General features: G+C 40.2%; 1 long non-coding RNA gene across 1 annotated transcript; it reads right to left on the bottom strand.

The window, feature by feature from the left end:
• Positions 1–428: 428 nt before the first annotated feature.
• On the bottom strand, positions 429–14875 carry LOC138737701 (uncharacterized). The gene is made up of 3 exons (XR_011341161.1): positions 14545–14875; positions 3295–3363; positions 429–934 (listed from the first exon to the last, which is right to left on the bottom strand). It is a non-coding gene; the product is annotated as an uncharacterized lncRNA (long non-coding RNA).
• Between the last annotated feature and the right edge of the window lie 2337 nt (positions 14876–17212).

Here is a 17212-nt window from a genome sequence, read left to right as displayed (position 1 = left end):
GATCTTGTGAAGGCAGTCATAGGGTCTCAGAGAACAAGAGGCCACTGGAGAGGGTAAAAGGGAAGAAGCAAATAATTCAATTAAAACCTAGAAGAAGATAAAATGTCAAAGATAAAACATCTGAAACAAAAATGATTATCTAGAAATATATTGTCCAGATGCTGTAATATATTTAAATTCCTACATTTTGAAGGTTATAGAGTTCTTTGAACTTACATTGATCTTTGTTAGAACAGAAAAGGAGTCCCAGGGCAGAGAAGCCCGAGTGGGTGTTTACAGGGAATTAAGTGACAGGTGATGGAAGTTCAAGGGTAAGCATTCTATTTGAACAGATTTGCTCTGTAAAGGGTCCAGCTGTTCTGTGCTTCACCTTTCCATTTCCAGAGGAGGTCATGTTAAAAGCAGTGAACACAAAATGCTGAATTCAAACCAGTACAAGTGAATTGCTGCTTCAACTATAAGGTGCATTTGGTAACAAAGAGAGGGTCAGGCTATAAAAGGGAGATAAATTCTTGTATTTGTATGTGCTGTGGAAAAAGGACTGGGTGTTGATGGAGGCAGAAGGACGATCGAATCTTCTTGTCGGGATTGATCACTTTGAAGTAACAAATTGGGTTGGTTTGTTTTGTACTTAACCCATTGGCAGATTAGATATTTCTACTATCTGCATTTATTTAACTTTACTTGAACATTTTCACACTATTATGATGGGCCTTGAATCCACATTGATTGAAATTAATCAGCCTCTAGGTCACTCACTGAGTAACATGATGTAACTCAAAATTATTGCCTGGTTGTCTCTATCCTTCTCTCAGCTATTAAAGCTGTGGCTGTGTTCATATCTCCCAACCTCACTCCTTTCTCTTCTTATTTGATCCAAAGGTTCAGATTTCCCATGTATTTTTAGAGTACATACATCACATTCTTCTTCCTGCTGGTGAGATGGAATGACCAATTATTGGTAGTGCAAAAAAACAAATGTACATGATGTACACATGTAAACAAATAAAGAAATGTAAACAATCAACTGTACAATACAGAGGAAAAAGCAAACAATAAAGTGAAAAGTAAGAGTCCTTAAATGAGTCTCTGATTGAGTTTGTTGTTGAGGAATCTGATAGTGGAGGGGTAGCAGCCATTCCTTAACCTGGTGGTGTGAGTCTTGTGTCCCTGTACCTCTTTCTTGATGGTAGCTGCGAGAATAGAACATGTGCTGGATGGTGTGGATCCTTGATGATTCCTGCTGCTCTCTGATGGCAGCGTTCCATATAGATGCTCTCGATGGTGGGGAATGTCCTGGGATGTGTCCACTAGCTTTTGCAGGGCTTTATGCTTATGGATATTAGTGGACTATGATGCAGCCCATCAGCACACTTTCCACCACACATCTATAGAAATTTGTTAGGGTTTTCCATGTCATACCAAACCTTCACAAACTCCCAGGGAAGTAGAGACATTGATGTACTTTCTTCATGATGCCATTAGTGTTGGGTCCTGTAAAAATTCTCAAAATAGTGAATACCAAGAACTTAAATTTTCTCACCCTCTCCATCTCTCATCCCCCAATGATCACTGGATTGTAAACATCACAGTTTCCCTTCCTAAAGTCAACAATCAGCTCCTTGGTTTTGTTACACTGAATGCAAGTTTGTTGTTGCTGCACCATTCGGTCGAATTTTCAATCTCCTTTTTTTTATGCTGATTTATCACCCCTTTTTATACAACCCACTACCGTGGTATCATCAGTGAATTTGTAGATCTTGTTGTTGTCGTACCGAGCCACACAGTCATAGGTGTAAAGTGAATAGAACAGGAGGCTAAAAACGCAGCATATGTTGCTCTGGTACTGATGGAGATTGTGGAGAAGATGCTCTTACCAATCCTCACTGTGGCTTATAATAAGGAAATCAAGGATCCAATGGGGTGTTGAGTCCTAGGAATTGAAGTCTTCTGATCAATTTTGTGGGAATTATGGTGTTAAATGTTGAACTGTAGTTGATAAGGAGCATCACGATGTATTCACCTTTGCTGTCCAGGTGTTCCAGGAATTTATGTAGAGCCAGTGAGATTGCATCCACCATAGATCTGCAATAGGCGAATTGGAACAGATCCAAGATGCTGCTCCGACAGGAACTGATATGCTTCAACACTAGTCTTTCAAAACAGTTCATCACTGTTGATTTGAGTGCAGCTGGTCAATAGTCATTTAGACAGGTTACCACACTCCTTTTGGCCACCGGTACGATTGATGCCATGAAGATAACTGTCAGCACAGAGTTTTAATACTCAGCTGGGTACTCTGTCCAGACCAAATGCTTTCCTCAGATTGAATCTCTTGAAGGCAGTGCACACGTCATCCTCAGATATGGACTGGAGAGGATAATTAGGGGATATGGTGGTTTGCAGTGATGGTTCTTTTTGTTCTTATGTTTGAATGGGACATAGAAAGCATTGTGCTCATCTGGGAGTGAGGATTTGCTGTCTCCTTCTGCACTGGATTTTGATTTGTAGCAGATTATGTCATTTGGGGCCTGCCACAGCTGTCGGGTATCTCTTGTGGTTTCTATATTCGTCCAGATGCTCCTGGGGAGATGGCTTTCTGCAGGTCATACCTCTCCTTCTATAGTGATCTGGATCTCTGTTATCCAGATCTCAGCAGGTTCCAGATTTCATTGTTCAACCAGAGCTTCTGGTTGGGGAAACCCTGAATAATTTGATGGGACACACTTGTTCACAGCTGTTTTGATAAAGTCTGTGACACTCCTGGTGTAATCATTCATATCCACCTCTAACACACTAATGATAAAAGAAACAACGGAAGTGTTTAGAAACATTAATGTATTTAATAAAAAGATAAACATTAAAAATGTAAATACTTAAAAACTGGAGTAAAACTCTACGTGCTGGAAGAGCTCAATGGGTTGAGCAACATCATTGGGAGGGAAAATAATTGTCACTGTGTCAGGCAAGAACTCATCATCCTGTCTGTATGAAGGAAACCAACCCAAAATATTGAACATTCTCTTTCTCCCATTGATTCATCCAGGAGATAGATTTTTGCTCCATATTCCAGCATCTACAATCTCCTGTATGTGTCCATTTTAAAAAAGTCGAAATCAATTTCTCCCTAAATGCCTTTCTATAGTCGTACTATATCTTTTGAGATCATAATATTATAAACCAGGGATAAATCCATGTTGGCCATCAAGAACCTATTTATACCAAGCCCACTTTTCAGCATTTAAGCCATTGCCTTCTGTGCAGGGTGTTTCAAATACTCCTTAACATACTTACGCAAGTAACTGGCACCATCCTTATGTTCCTCTCCCTCCTCAGGCAACGCATTATAGGTTTCAACCACCTCTGGGTAAAAAAAAATATTTCTCACATCCTCTCTCAATCTTCTATCCTACCCTTATATTTATCTTGTCTAGTTATTGTCCATGTTGTCCATGTAAAGTGGTTTCACACTGTCAAACCCTTTTTATTTCTTCATACAATTCCCCCCCCCCTCATCAGCCTTCTCTCCTCCAAAGAAACAAATGAAGTGTATCCAATTTCTCCATAGTTGAAACACTTCATCCCAGGCAAAATTCCCGTGAATCTATTCTGCATTCTTCCTGCATAATCAAATGATTTCTATTGTGCGTTCAATTGCTAAGACAAACAATGCAGGAATAAGGGACAACCTTGCCTTGCCAACTTTGTTAAGGGAAAAGGCAAGAAAAGTTGTCTATTGGTAATCACTCTTGCTATTGGATTACTATATAAAGCCTTAATCCAGTTAATAAACGTTGATCCAAACTGAAACTTTTCTAAAATTTTAAACAAATAATCCCATTTGAATCTATCAAAATCCTTTTCTGCATCTAAAGATAAAACCAAAGCTGATTGTTTTTGAGCACTATGTATTAAACTAATCAATTTTGCAACATTATCAGCCAAATATCTATTCTTAATAAATCTAGATTGATCTGAATGAACCAATTTAGGTAGATATTCAGTTATTCTATTTGCTAAAACTTTACCTACAATTTTATAATCAACATTTAACAACAATATAGGTCCATAAGATTCTGGGTTCAATAAGTCTTTACCTTTCTTAGGTATCTCTATTATCACTGCATTGGAAAAGGATTCCAGTAAACAACATGTTAGAGTAGCTTGGCTCAATACTTCTATTAATAAAGAGATTAACAAATCTTTAATTTTTAAATAAAATTCGGATGTAAATCCATCTTCCCCAGGAGATTTCCCATTTTCCATAGAATTCAAAGCATTATTAATTTCTTTCAACATAAATGAAGAATCTAACTTATTACTGGCTTGACAGTTTAAAGTTGGCAATTGAAGCTTATGTAAAAGATCTTCAATCTCAGCTGCATTATTTGTTGTCTCTAATGAATACAATTTAATATAATATTTTTAAATGAATAATTTATATCCTGTTACTATAAATAATCCTAGAATTCTTTTTAATAGCATTAATAATCCTCAATGTTTGCTCTGCTTTTAACTTCCAGGCCACTACTTTAGCTGCTTTCAGGTGCTCAAACGCAGATAATACGCCGGCAGACGAGGTTGGAGGAGTGCAGCTGGGATGTTCAGGTGGCTGTGGAGAAGATGCCTTTCTGTCACCTGAATGTGCTGGCTGAAAGAGAGCCACGTCCGAATGAATGTCAGCTTCTGTGGACTTCCCACGCTGGCCACTCTTGCCCCATAGCCTCGAGCCAGCCAGTAGTTCCGTGCTGTCCACCCCAGCCCCATAGTCCCACATCAGCTACCCCACCCCCATAGTCCCACATCGGCCACTCCAGCCCTGTAGTCCTGCGCCGACTGCCCCAGCCTCATAGTCCTGCACCGGAGGGCTGTCAGGCAGCGGGAAGAGTAGATGTCAGCAGCAGGGAGGGTAGGTGTCAGCAGCAGGGAGTGTAGCTGTTGGCAGCATGGTGGGTAGGTGTCAGCAGCGGGGAGGGTAGTTATCGGCAGTGGGGAGGGTACATGTCGGCAGCGGGGAGGATAGCTGTCAGCGGGACACCAGTTGACTGTCAACAGCCCGCCCGCTGCTAGGCACCTGAAAGTAGCTAGCCATTTGTCCTTGCTGCTTTCAGGTGCCTAGGGGGAGCGCTCCAAACCAGAGAATATATCTCCCTGAGGGGGGTTAGGTAAATGCTCCTCAGGGCTGGGTTCTTCACTTTAAGGTGGCCTCCTGACAGCTGCATTCGGGTATTTTAGGCAGCTTTACATTTGGGTATTCCGGCCACCTGAAAGCACCTTTTATGAGCTCATAATATTTTTGTTTAGTCCTATCAATCAATCTTTCCATCCTATAAGTCTGAATTGAATTATGATGCATCTTCTTATTTTCCAATTTTAACCTATCTTTCTCTGAAGGTTTATTCTGTAAATTTGTTTCCAAATGTGCAATTTCCTTCTCTAACTCCTCTATTTCCTGTAGGTACTTCTTAATTTTAGCTGAAAAACAATCTGTCCCCTTAAATAGGCTTATAACACATCCCATATAACAAATTTATTGTCAACTGAATTAAGATTAGTTTGCAAATATATCTGTATTTGATTCTGTATAAAATTGCAAAATTCTACATTTCTTAACAACGATGTATTAAATCTCCATCTATAAATGGATTCAATTTTATTTCCACATTTGAACATGACATCAATAATGGAGAATGATTAGATATAATTTTAGGTTTGTATTGTATATTTTCAATCCTTCCTTGCAAATGGGCTGAGATTAAGAAAAAAAATCAATTCTAGAATATGAATCAAATCGATAAGAATAAAATGAATAGTCTCTTTCTCTAGGATTCATTTGTCTCCAGTTATCAATCAAATTCAAATCTTCCATCAAAATCAATAATTTTTTGCCATTTTGTTTTAGCCATGGATTTTGTGGATTTATCTAAGATCAGATCTAAACAACAGTTAAAATCTCCACCAATTAATACATCCCAATCTGTTTGTGCTACATAAAGAAAGACATCTGAAATAAATTTTTCATCGTCAATATTTGGGGCATAAATATTCATAAAAATACAAGATTCTCTATAAATTTGACAGTTCATTAATACAAATCTAGCAAAAAGGTCAGTAGTTACCTGGTAGCTTAACTGGTCAGTAGCTTAACTGGTAAATTTTTATTAATTAAAATAGCTATGCCTCGAGCTTTATAATTAAATGATGAAGCAAAAACCTGGCCCATCCATTCCCTTTTCAATTTTTTATGCTCTTTCTCTGTTCAGTGAGTTTCTTGTAAAAAAAGCAATATCTGTCTTTAATTTTTTTAAGATGAGTCAAAATTCTCTTCCTTTTAATTTGATTGTTGAGTCCATTCACATTAAGAGTTACATAATTCAAACTTTGTTTTAACATATTAACATTCCTTTAAAAAATATAGAACTCTCTTCTCCACTCCAATACACCTCCACTCCACAACCAAGCCTTAAAACTTAACATCTCCAAGAAAGAAAGTAAGAAACCCCAAATGATAATAATAAAAAAGAAAAAGAAAAGAGAAAAAAAACCCAAAAGTACTGATTAGGTCAACACTAACTCCCTTATTTATCTAGAAGTGGCCCTTGCCACTAGTGACACAAAGCCTCAGAGGAGGAAAATGGAAACAAACAAAAAAATCCGCCCACCCCCAAAGAGAATATCATAATCAAATTTAAGGCAATCAAGTAAGGTATGCTTCTTCAAGGTCCCGATTGGCTTGATCTTCACCAATTTCAACTTGAACTTCAGTCAGTAGCCCCCAGATGAACTCTCCTCTCTCATCCTTTCTTGATCTCCTTCTTTTTGAAATACAGACGTAGATCCACCATTTTGTTTGAAGTTAGGTAATGAATTATCAAATACCAATGCTTCAAATTCATTGGGGGCATGGCGTGGTGCCGTAGGAGGAAGATGTGAAAAATGCCTCTTCTGACAGAATTAATTAATGTCCGAATTTTAAAAATATTATTAAATCTAACTATTTAAAAATCAGCTTCTAAGAGGTCCAAGAAGATGGCTGTGAAAAATGCTAAATCCGAAACTTAAAAAAAAATGACTACAACTAGAGAAACTTTGTTAGAAGATCCAGGTCCTACCTTGAAGACTCAACATCCGATTTTAGTTCCTCTTCAGCCTACGATGTTGAAGGCTGCATCGGTAAGGATTCAGGCTCTGGTGCTGCCCTCTCGGGGAACTGGGGAGGGCAGCGCTGGAGCACTCAAAAAAATTTGTTGAACAGGCTCTGGAGACAGCACGCATGCGTGAGTTGTTGAAACAGCCATCAAGGAAGTGGAGCCATTGATACCAATGGCTGGATATACGCAGGGTAAACAAAAGGCCCGATCAGATTTCCAGCCATTGACAACATCTACAGAGGAAGAACAGGAGGAATTGGAAGGAGAGGAAGAAAGCTTTGTGCAACAATCTCAAGGAGAAGAAACAGAAGATGATGCAGTTGACCAGGATGTTCAAGGTAAGGTGGGGGGCATATTATGTTACCCCTACTCCCCTTGACCCACAGATTTTGGAAAAAAAAGTTAATTAGTCAAAAAATTGATGCAAAATTTGATGAGGACAAAGCTGATTTTACAAATCAATTGGATGTGATTAAAGAAGAAATAACTGCAATAAAAACATGTGACACAATGTAATAACTCAGAGGAAAAATTAAAAGTTCAAATAATTGAAGATGAATTTCATGATTGCTGTATGGATGTGGAATAAGATAAAGATAAAACTGAAGATAATTTCACAGCTTGGGAAGTTGTGAAAAAGAATTTAACGCAGAAAATTGATATGTTGGAGAATCAAAGTAGAAGGGAGAATGTGAAAATTGTTGGTCTGCCAGAAGATATTGAAGGTAATGATCCTGCGAAATTCTTTCAAAAATGGATACCTGAAATCTTGGGAATAGAAAACTTCCCAAATGGTTTGGAGATTGACAGAGCACATAGAGCTCAAAGGAAAAAAACTATATCCAGGACTACCGCCACACTCTGTCTTGATTAAATGTCTACGTTACCAAGACAGAGAGATGATTTTAAGAATTGCAGTCCAGAGACCAAGGGAACAACGAGGTCCTTTGATAATTCAAAATAATAGTGTTCTTCTATGCTGATTTGAGACATAAAATTGTTAAAAGGAAAGAATTCAACCCAGCCAAATCTGTTTTGTGGAATAAAGGCTATAAATTTGCATTTCGCTATCCAGCCGTCCTTAAAGTATTTTATTGAGTAGGTTTTGAACCCAAAATGTTATGACCCAGAATTCTACTGATTGAAGGATGAATGTAGTTTTAAACTTGAGAATGGTATACTGTATGTTTCAATTTGTCCAGTTCCATGTATGCAAGGTAGGGGTACACTTGCAATGCATTTTCATTTCTGAAACTTCATCTCATGCTGAGGAACAATTATATTGCAATTGATTAGATGCACTCCTTATTTGTTACTTACTTTCAAAAGGGCTGTTATAATTTTAATTGCAAAGAAAAAAAAAATCACCTTAAAAACTGTTATTTGAGAGGAACATCAGTTGTTGCAAATCATTCGACAAATTTTTGAAAATCATTATTTCTTTATTAAAAATATCTTTTAAGAAGTGGTTCTTACTCAAGGTTGATCACAGGTTATGTTTCTGGACTACCAGATCTAAAGTGTTGAAACTCATAGCAAGAGATTAGGGAGTGATGGGGGTGTATTGAGGGGAAAGTGTGCAAGCTGACCGAAATAAATCAGAAAGTAACTTTTGGCAGATCTCTCCAAATATAATGACAGATGGTAGAAATACAACTGTGAAATTTTACTCTTGGTCTCTATCACATTAGCTACAAATAGTCAGAAAAAAAATGTTTCCAACCTTCCATATCATAAAAAAAATGAATGTGCACTTCACTGCCCATCATTAAGGTTACATATCTTCACTATTCATATAAAGAACCAAGGCCACTTTTTCTTACTTTCATCTTTCTTTCTTTAAACACTGGCAACTTGGAATTCAGCAGATAGGATCAAGTTCAGTACTTGAGAGAAATGAGATTTGGACCAAGAACCATTCTGGTATGGTTCACCTTATGTGATGCTCACTGGCTGTAAGCTTGTGCAGCCACCTGAAGAGGAAAAGGAAGAGGGGGAAGCAGCTTCCACCACCTCTAACAGAGAGACTCAGGATCTGAGTAGCCTGCCAATGCTGCCAGTCCATAGCAATGGCCCATATTCACCTTGCCTGTCAGAGTACAGCAAATAGTCCCACATCTCAATGGTAAGCAGCTACACTGTTGACCCCTGCCCACCTAAAAACATCTTTTGGTGACAGCCCCTCCACTCCCTAAGGGTACTAGTGGAGAACGCTGCTTCACTGCGGCTTGCTGGCACAGCAGCATTGTTTTGAGCAGATCTTCTATAAACTCCTGAGCGAGCGTGGGCAGGAAGATATAGAATTATATAACAAATCACCACTCATGGCAGGGGGGAGTGGGGGGGGGGGGGTTAATGGTAAGTAGATAATGGTGTAGTTTTTTCATCAGTATGAAAACTAGCCAAGATGGGGCAGCATGGTTAGTGTCGCGGTTATTACAGTGCCGGAGAACCCGTTTGAATGTAGTACTGTCTGTCAGGAGTTTGTTTATTCTTCCTGTCGTTGCATGGGTTTATTCTGGTTTCCTCCCACCCTGTAAAATGCACAGCGATTATAGGTTAATTGAGTATTTTGGTGGCATGGGCGCGAAGGCCTGAAAGGCCTGTTACTATGCTGCATGTCTAATTTAAAAAATATATATCTCCAATAAATAAATAGATGTAAGGTTGGCACCTCTGCTCTCATTTCTCACTGCCCTGACAACAGGCTATTTTTGCCCTGTGTTTCATGTGTAGAACCTGCCACAACCCCTCCAAATAAAATTCAGGACAGTGTTAGAGCCTGCAGCTGAGAGTGAAGCAAGCTGTGCATGCTAGGTATGAGGACAACAGCATTTCCAGAGTGAGGTCTGAATCCTGATTGCTGACAGGTGAAATGAGCTAAGCCTGAGCCTTTTTATTCAGGTGCCTACCTGTCTTTTCCTCATACCGTGATGACGGCCTTGAGCCAAAATGTTGGCTACCATATGCCTAAATCGTTGGACTCGGGGTCGGAGGAGGCAGTGAGTCAGTGCCTGGTGTCGGGTGAGAGGAGGAGGAGCCAGGAGTTAATTGGGGTTAACTGGTAAGGGCTAATAAAAGGAGTAGAAAGGGAGGGAGCGGCCAGCGAGGAGTGGCACAGTGAGTGAGTGGCCCAGTGAAGGAGTGGGGACTTGGAACTTTGGCTGGAAGGACTTCGGCGAGAAAGAGCTCCTTGTGTGGAAATGTATCTTTGAAACATCATATTTATAGTAAGAAAGAAGGAAATGGAGTCAGTTGGGGTAGTTAAGTGCTCCAGTTGTTGGATGTGGCAAGTCAGAGACACCACAGCTGTTTCTGATGACTACACCTGCAAAAGGTGCATCCAATTGCATATAATGAGTGACCATGTTAGGGAGCTTGAGCTGCAGTTGGATGAACTGAGGATCATAAGGGAAGCAGAGGCGGTGATAGAGAAGAGTTACAGGGAGACAGTCACCCCTAGAAGGCAGGAGTCAGGGAATTGGGTGAGGAAAGGAGGGAGAGTGCCTGTGCAGAGTACCCCTGTGGAAGTGCCACTCAGTAACATGTATTTGGCATTGCATACTGCTGGGGGGAACAGCCTAACGGGGACGAGTCATGGGGGTCAGGTCTCTGGCACAGGGGCTGCCCCTGAGGTTCAGAAGGGAAGGAGGGATAAGAACAGGAAACTTGTAGTTGGGGACTCATTAGTCAGAGGGACAGATAGAAGGTTTGTGGGATGAGATTGGGGATCCAGGTTGGTCTGTTGCCTCCCTGGTGCCAGGGTCAGGGATATCTCTGATCGAGTTCATAGCATTCTGCAAAGGGAAGGAGAACAGCCAGATGTCGTGGTCCATGTGGGGACCAATGACTTAGTTAGAAGTGGGGATGAGGTCCTGAAACAGGATTATGTGGAATTAGGTAGGAAGTTAAAAAACAGGACCTCCAAGGTAGTAATATCTAGATTGCTGCCGGTGCCATGCGCTAGAGAAGGTAGAAATAGGAGGATGTGGAGTATGAATGCGTGGCTAAAGAGATGGTGCAGGGGGCAAGGGGTAAGATTTCTGGATCTTCTGGGGAAGGGCGGACCTATACAAAAGGGACGGACTCCACTTGAACTGGAGGGGGATCAATGTGTTGGCAAGCAGATTTGCTAGAGCTGTAAGAGAAGGTTTAAACTAGTTTGGCAGGGGGGTGGGGAACAGAGTGTGAGAGTAGTGTCAAGGGAGCATGGCCACCTAGATTGGAATAATAACGATAACAAAGGTAGGATGGAGATTAGGGTAAAAGGTAGAAAAGAGAATATATGTGGGGGTCATTCTCTGAAATGCATATATTTTAATGCAAAAAGCATAGTGAACAAGGTAGATGAGCTTAGAGCATGGACAGATACTTGGGGTCATGATATTGTGGCAATTAGTGAGACCTGGCTACAGGAGGGGCAGGACTGGCAACTTAATATTCCAGGATACATTTGTTTTAGATGTGATAGATCAGGAGGTAAAAAAGGGGGAGCAGTTGCTCTGCTTGTTAAGAGGACATTACTGCCGTGAGGTGGCAGAATGGTCTGGAGGGATGGTCCAGTGAGGCTGTTTGGGTGAAATTGAGGGGTGAAGGAGGCATGAGGGTGCTAATAGGGGTGTATTACAGACCACCAAATGGGCCAAGAAAATTAGAGGAACAAATTTGTAGGGAGATAACATATATGTGTGAGATTCATAAGGTAGTGATCATGGGAGTTTTTAACTTCCCTCACATTGATTGGGATACTCATACAGTTAGAGGGCTGGATGGGCTAGAGTTCGATAAATGTGTTCAAGATGTTTTCTAAATCAATTATTAGAAGAACCGACTCGGGATGGTGTAATACTCTCCTGTTAGGGAACGAGCTAGGTCAGGTATCGGACATTATTGTTGGAGAACAAATTGGGTCTAGTGATCATAACTCTGTTAGTTTTAGGGTAGTTTTAGGGAAGAGCAAGGAGGAGCCTAAAGTTGAGGTTCTGGATTGGAGAAGAGCAAATTTCAAAGGAATAAGATGGGATTTGGGGAGTATTGAGTGGGACAGGATATTTTCAGGTAAGGATGTAAATGAAAAATGGAGGATATTTAAAAAAGAAATTTTGAGGGTACAGAGTAGATATGTCCCAGTGAGGATCAAAGGAATGGCTGGAAGTTATAGGGAGGCTTGGTTTTCGAGGAATATTGGAAATTTGGTTAGGAGAAAAAGGGAGGTGTACAAGAGGTATAAAGAGCAGGGAGCTGAGAAGTTGAAGGAGGACTACAAGGAGTGTAGAAGGAATCTTAAGAAAGAAATTAGAAAAGCCAAAAAAAAAGGAACGAAGAGGCTTTGGCAGACAGAGTAAAAATAAATCCAAAGGGTTTCTATAGGTACATTAAAAGTAAAAGATTAGTGAGGGATAAAATTGGACCCCTTGTAGATAGCGAGGGTAGGCTGGGTGAGAAGTCAGAGGAAATGGGGGAAATTTTGAATGATTTCTTTGCATCGGTATCCACTAGGGAAAAAAATATTAAACCAGTTGAAGTAAAGAAAAATAGTGGGGAGGTCATGAAGCATATAAGGATAACCGAAGAGGTAGTGATGGCTGTGTTGAAAAAGATAAAGGTGGATAAATCTCCGGGACCGGACAAAATATTCCCAAGGACACTCGGGGAGGCTTGTGGACAGATAGTGGGGACATTAACAGATATATTTAGGATGTCACTGGCCACCGGGGTAGTGCCAAAGGATTGAAGGATTGTGCATGTGGTTCCGCTGTTTAAGAAAAGGTCCAAATGTAAACCTGGGAATTATAGACCCGTGAGTCTGACGTCTGTGATGGGCAAGTTGATGGAAAGTGTTCTGAGGGATGTTATTTACAAATATTTGGAGGTACAGGGATTGATAGGGAGTAATCAGTATGATTTTGTCAGGGGTAGATCATGCTTGACAAACCTGATTGTGTTTTTCGAGGGGGTTACAAAAAAGGTTGATGAAGGGAAAGCTGTGGATGTTGTCTTTTTAGACTTTAGTAAAGCTTTTGACAAAGTTCCCCACAGGAGGTTAGGAAAAAAGGTGGAGACATTAGGTATAAATAAGGAGGTAGTGAAATGGATTCAGCAATGGTTGGATGGGAGGTGTCAGAGAGTAGTGATAGAAAATTGTTTGTCTAATTGGAGGTCAGTAACTAGTGGAGTTCCTCAGGGATCGGACCTGGGTCCACTATTGTTTGTTATATATATTAACGATCTGGAAGTAGGGGTGGAGGATTGGATAAGCAAGTTTGTGGATGATACAAAGATATGTAGATTAAAAGGTGATTTCGGAAGGCTGGAAGTGTGGGCTGAGAAATGGCTGATGGAATTTAATACAGATAAGTGTGAGGTGTTACATTTTGGAAAGGCAAATCTAAATAGGTCATATGCATTAAATGGTAGGCTATTGAGATGTGCAGAGCAACAAAGGGATTTAGGAGTGATGGTAAATAGTACCCTCAAGGCTGATACTCAGGTAGATGGTGTGGTGAGGAAGGCATTTGGAATGTTGGCCTTCATAAATCAGAGTATTGAATTCAAGAGTAGGGAGGTTATGATGAAATTGTACAAGGCATTGGTGAGACCAAATTTGGAGTACTGTGTACAGTTTTGGTCACCAAATTATAGGAAAGATATAAACAAAATAGAGAGAGTGCAGAGAAGGTTCATGAGAATGTTGACAAGATTTCAAGGTTTGAGTTACAGGGAAAGATTGTGCAGACTAGGGCTTTTTTCTCTGGATTGTAGAAGATTGTGGAGGGACTTGATAGCGGTGTTTAAGATTTTAAAAGGGACAGACAGAGTAAATGTGGATAGGCTTTTTCAATTAAGAGTGGGGTAGATTCAAACTAGAGGGCATGGTTTAAGATTGAAGGGGGAAAATTATAAGGGGAACATGAGGGGAAATTTATTACGCAAAGGGTGGTAGGGATGTGGAATGAGCTTCCGGCAGACGTGGTCGAGGCGGGATCATTGGTTACATTTAAGGATAGACGTGGTCGAGGCGGGATCATTGGTTACATTTAAGGATAGACTGGATAGTTACATGGAGAGGAGAGGACTGGAGGGGTATGGACCGGGTGCTGGTCAGTGGGACTAGGAGGGTGGGGATTTGTTACGGCATGGACTAGTAGGGCCGAACTGGCCTGTTCTGTGCTGTAAGTGGTTATATGGTTATATGCTTCCTATAGATGCAGCGTGACCTGTTGAGTGTCTCCAGCATTTTTATGTATTGGTCTATAATCACAGCGTCCACAGTCTTTCCTGTTAAGTGCTTAAAACTTGTGTAGTTTGTGGAATATGACCTTTGAGAATGGATCCAGTAAATTCAACTGCTTGCCTGAGGTCATGGCACTTCATTTAATATCACCTCACTGACCATGGGCTTGGAGCCTTGATAATGTTATCTGAAATGCTTTCCGTGTATTCCACTTCTCTTTCTCTTCTTCCATCAAGGCTTTCATTGCAGCATTTAGTTCCTGAAACTCAATCTCTTCATGGTAATCTAGAATTCACTCTTTATCAGCTCACTTTCAATTATGAGGTGCTTCCTATCTCATGATCTCATTATGACATCCTTCTTTTTAAATGTAAGCTGTCATCAAGTTAGCCAGTCATGACCTTTTGTGCTGAAGAGATCGACGAATACATAGCATTGACTGTGTTGGCTGAGATAAATGAATTTAATAATTAGCTGTCATGAAGTTAAAAAGCTGCCTGTACTGTGCTGAAGGAGCATGGGTTATTCATCCATTGTGATCTCCCTGTCGTTTTGTCAGGGGTTAATGAATTTAATCTCTGAGATTCTTCACTTCTAGTTTCTTGTACACCTTCAATATATTTTTTTCTTACCATTGGTTAGTGAGGCTTAAGCTTTTAAAACCCTACATTTGGAATCTCCTCCCTATAATCCTGTTCTCATTGCACCTCTGAATCCTCCTTTCAGACGCATCTTAAAACTCCAACTAGATCCTGCTCTTTTGTTTACCTAATCCTGATATCCTGTGAAGCACCTTAGGACATTTTACAATGTTAAAGGTGCTATGCAAGTTCAGAATGAGCCTTGCTGTTCGTAATTTGATAACATTTTAACGGTCAATTCAGACTTTTTAAAATGAAGAACTGTACAACCCTGTCACATACCACATTAACAATATTTTGAGACATTAGACTGAAAGACTTGGTTACAATGCTTTTCAGGCTGATGGTGAAAACTGTTGAAATGAGTAAAAGAACAGGGTGAAAAATTGAAATTGTTTTCCAAAAAGCACTCAATACTCCGAAAGCCCTTTTCCTTGACAAAAATATAGCAATGGATAAATGGAGCAATTAACTTTTTCGTTGGAAAGGATATAAATAAAAAATTATTTTCTACTCCTGCTAGTCTCAATAATGCAAAGAATGTTGAAGAAAGCCTATTCCTCTTGGGGAAAATAAAATACAATAGGAATCTTGACATTCTCCTGAATAAATTGGGGCTTCACATTAAGATCTTATCTGAAAGCCAGCATCTTCAGCAATGGAGTTGTTCTTTGTCACAGAAGACAAAAAGGCAGTGTGATAGTATACTCGAACTGGCATGTGAAGAGATTGATTCATCTCGCCCTTTATTTACTAAAATTTACAAGAATGACAGGGGATCTCATTGAATACATATTCAAACCCCATGACGGGGTTTTAAATGCTGGCTGGGGGATTTTAAAACAGAGGTTTTAGTCTCAGGATCTAGGACAAGACATTCAGGACTGAGTAGAGGACACATTTCTTCACCAAGAAGGAGAAATCCTGAGGAATTTCTGACGCAGAAGGCTGTAAACGTCAACTTGGGGAATATATTGAAGAAACAGATAGTGAGACACAAAATGCATCAATGGATATGGTGAGGTTATGTGAATTGCAACATTTAAATAGAGGATCAACTTTGAATGCTTCAGCAGGCTTGAAAAGCTGAATGTCCTCCGATTTTTCAATGTTTCCAAAAATGTCTTCTTTTACCATCATGTTAAGCAGGAAAGATTTCAGATGCTGGGTTTGTAGTGCAATACACAAAAGTACTGGGGAAACTCAGCAGATCACAGTAAGTGAAGGGTAACCTACATTTTGCATCTAAGGTCATCAAAAGCAGGCAGGCATCTGAGTAAAAAGATGGAGAAAGTGGGGGAGGAGAGGAGCGAGGAGGATTTTAAGTGGTAGTGAGATGGAGGAAAGATGCAGCTTTGGAAGCAAAGTTAAAATCTCACTGCTGCTTCAACATGAAATGACAACAGCATTGGGGGAACAAACATCATGGACAGCAAGCTCCATAGAAAAAGTCCAGTGAGCCTGCCAAACAATAACGCAAAGAAATAACGACATACATAGACAGAATCATGTGAATTTGGAACTTGAACTTGAAGAATGTTTATTTTGGAGAGGTGTAGACTGTGTTGTAATGTAAATCCCAGGATCTGGCTGTGGTTGAAAAAAAAGCGCCAAGATCACACCGAGAGGTCAAGGTAAAATATTTGTTCTATTTTTCTCTCCTGCTATAAAAAAAACAGAAAATACAGGAAATACTTAATACTTGGGGAAAGAGATACAGAGTGAATGTTATGGTTTGAAGATCTTTCATCATTACTGGGAGAGGTGGATTTCTTTTTAACTGCCATCAACTCAGCCCATACCCACATCTTCTCTACTTCCTATACCCCTGCCTTGTCCTTCTCTGCCCCAAGATGCAACAAGGACAGGATTCCATTTGTCCTCACCTATCACCCTACCCAGCTTTACATCAAATATATCATCCTCCGCAATTTTCACCATCCATGTGATCTCACCACCAAACACATCTTCCCCTCTCAGGGATCACTACCTCCAGGACTCCCTCAAGAACTCTTCCTTTCCCACCTATCACCCCCTCGGTACATACCTATGTGACCGCAGGAAATGTTGCATTTGTGCCCACACTTTCTCCCTCACCACCATTTGGGGCCCCAAACAGTCCTTCCAAATGAAGCAATACCTCACTTGTTAATCTGTGGGAGTCATTTACTGCACCTGGTGCTCCC

This window comes from Narcine bancroftii, chromosome 6 (assembly GCF_036971445.1).
Source record: "Narcine bancroftii isolate sNarBan1 chromosome 6, sNarBan1.hap1, whole genome shotgun sequence".
In the NCBI taxonomy this organism is placed as follows: Eukaryota; Metazoa; Chordata; class Chondrichthyes; order Torpediniformes; family Narcinidae; genus Narcine; species Narcine bancroftii.
This window is presented reverse-complemented; position numbering and strand designations above follow the sequence as displayed.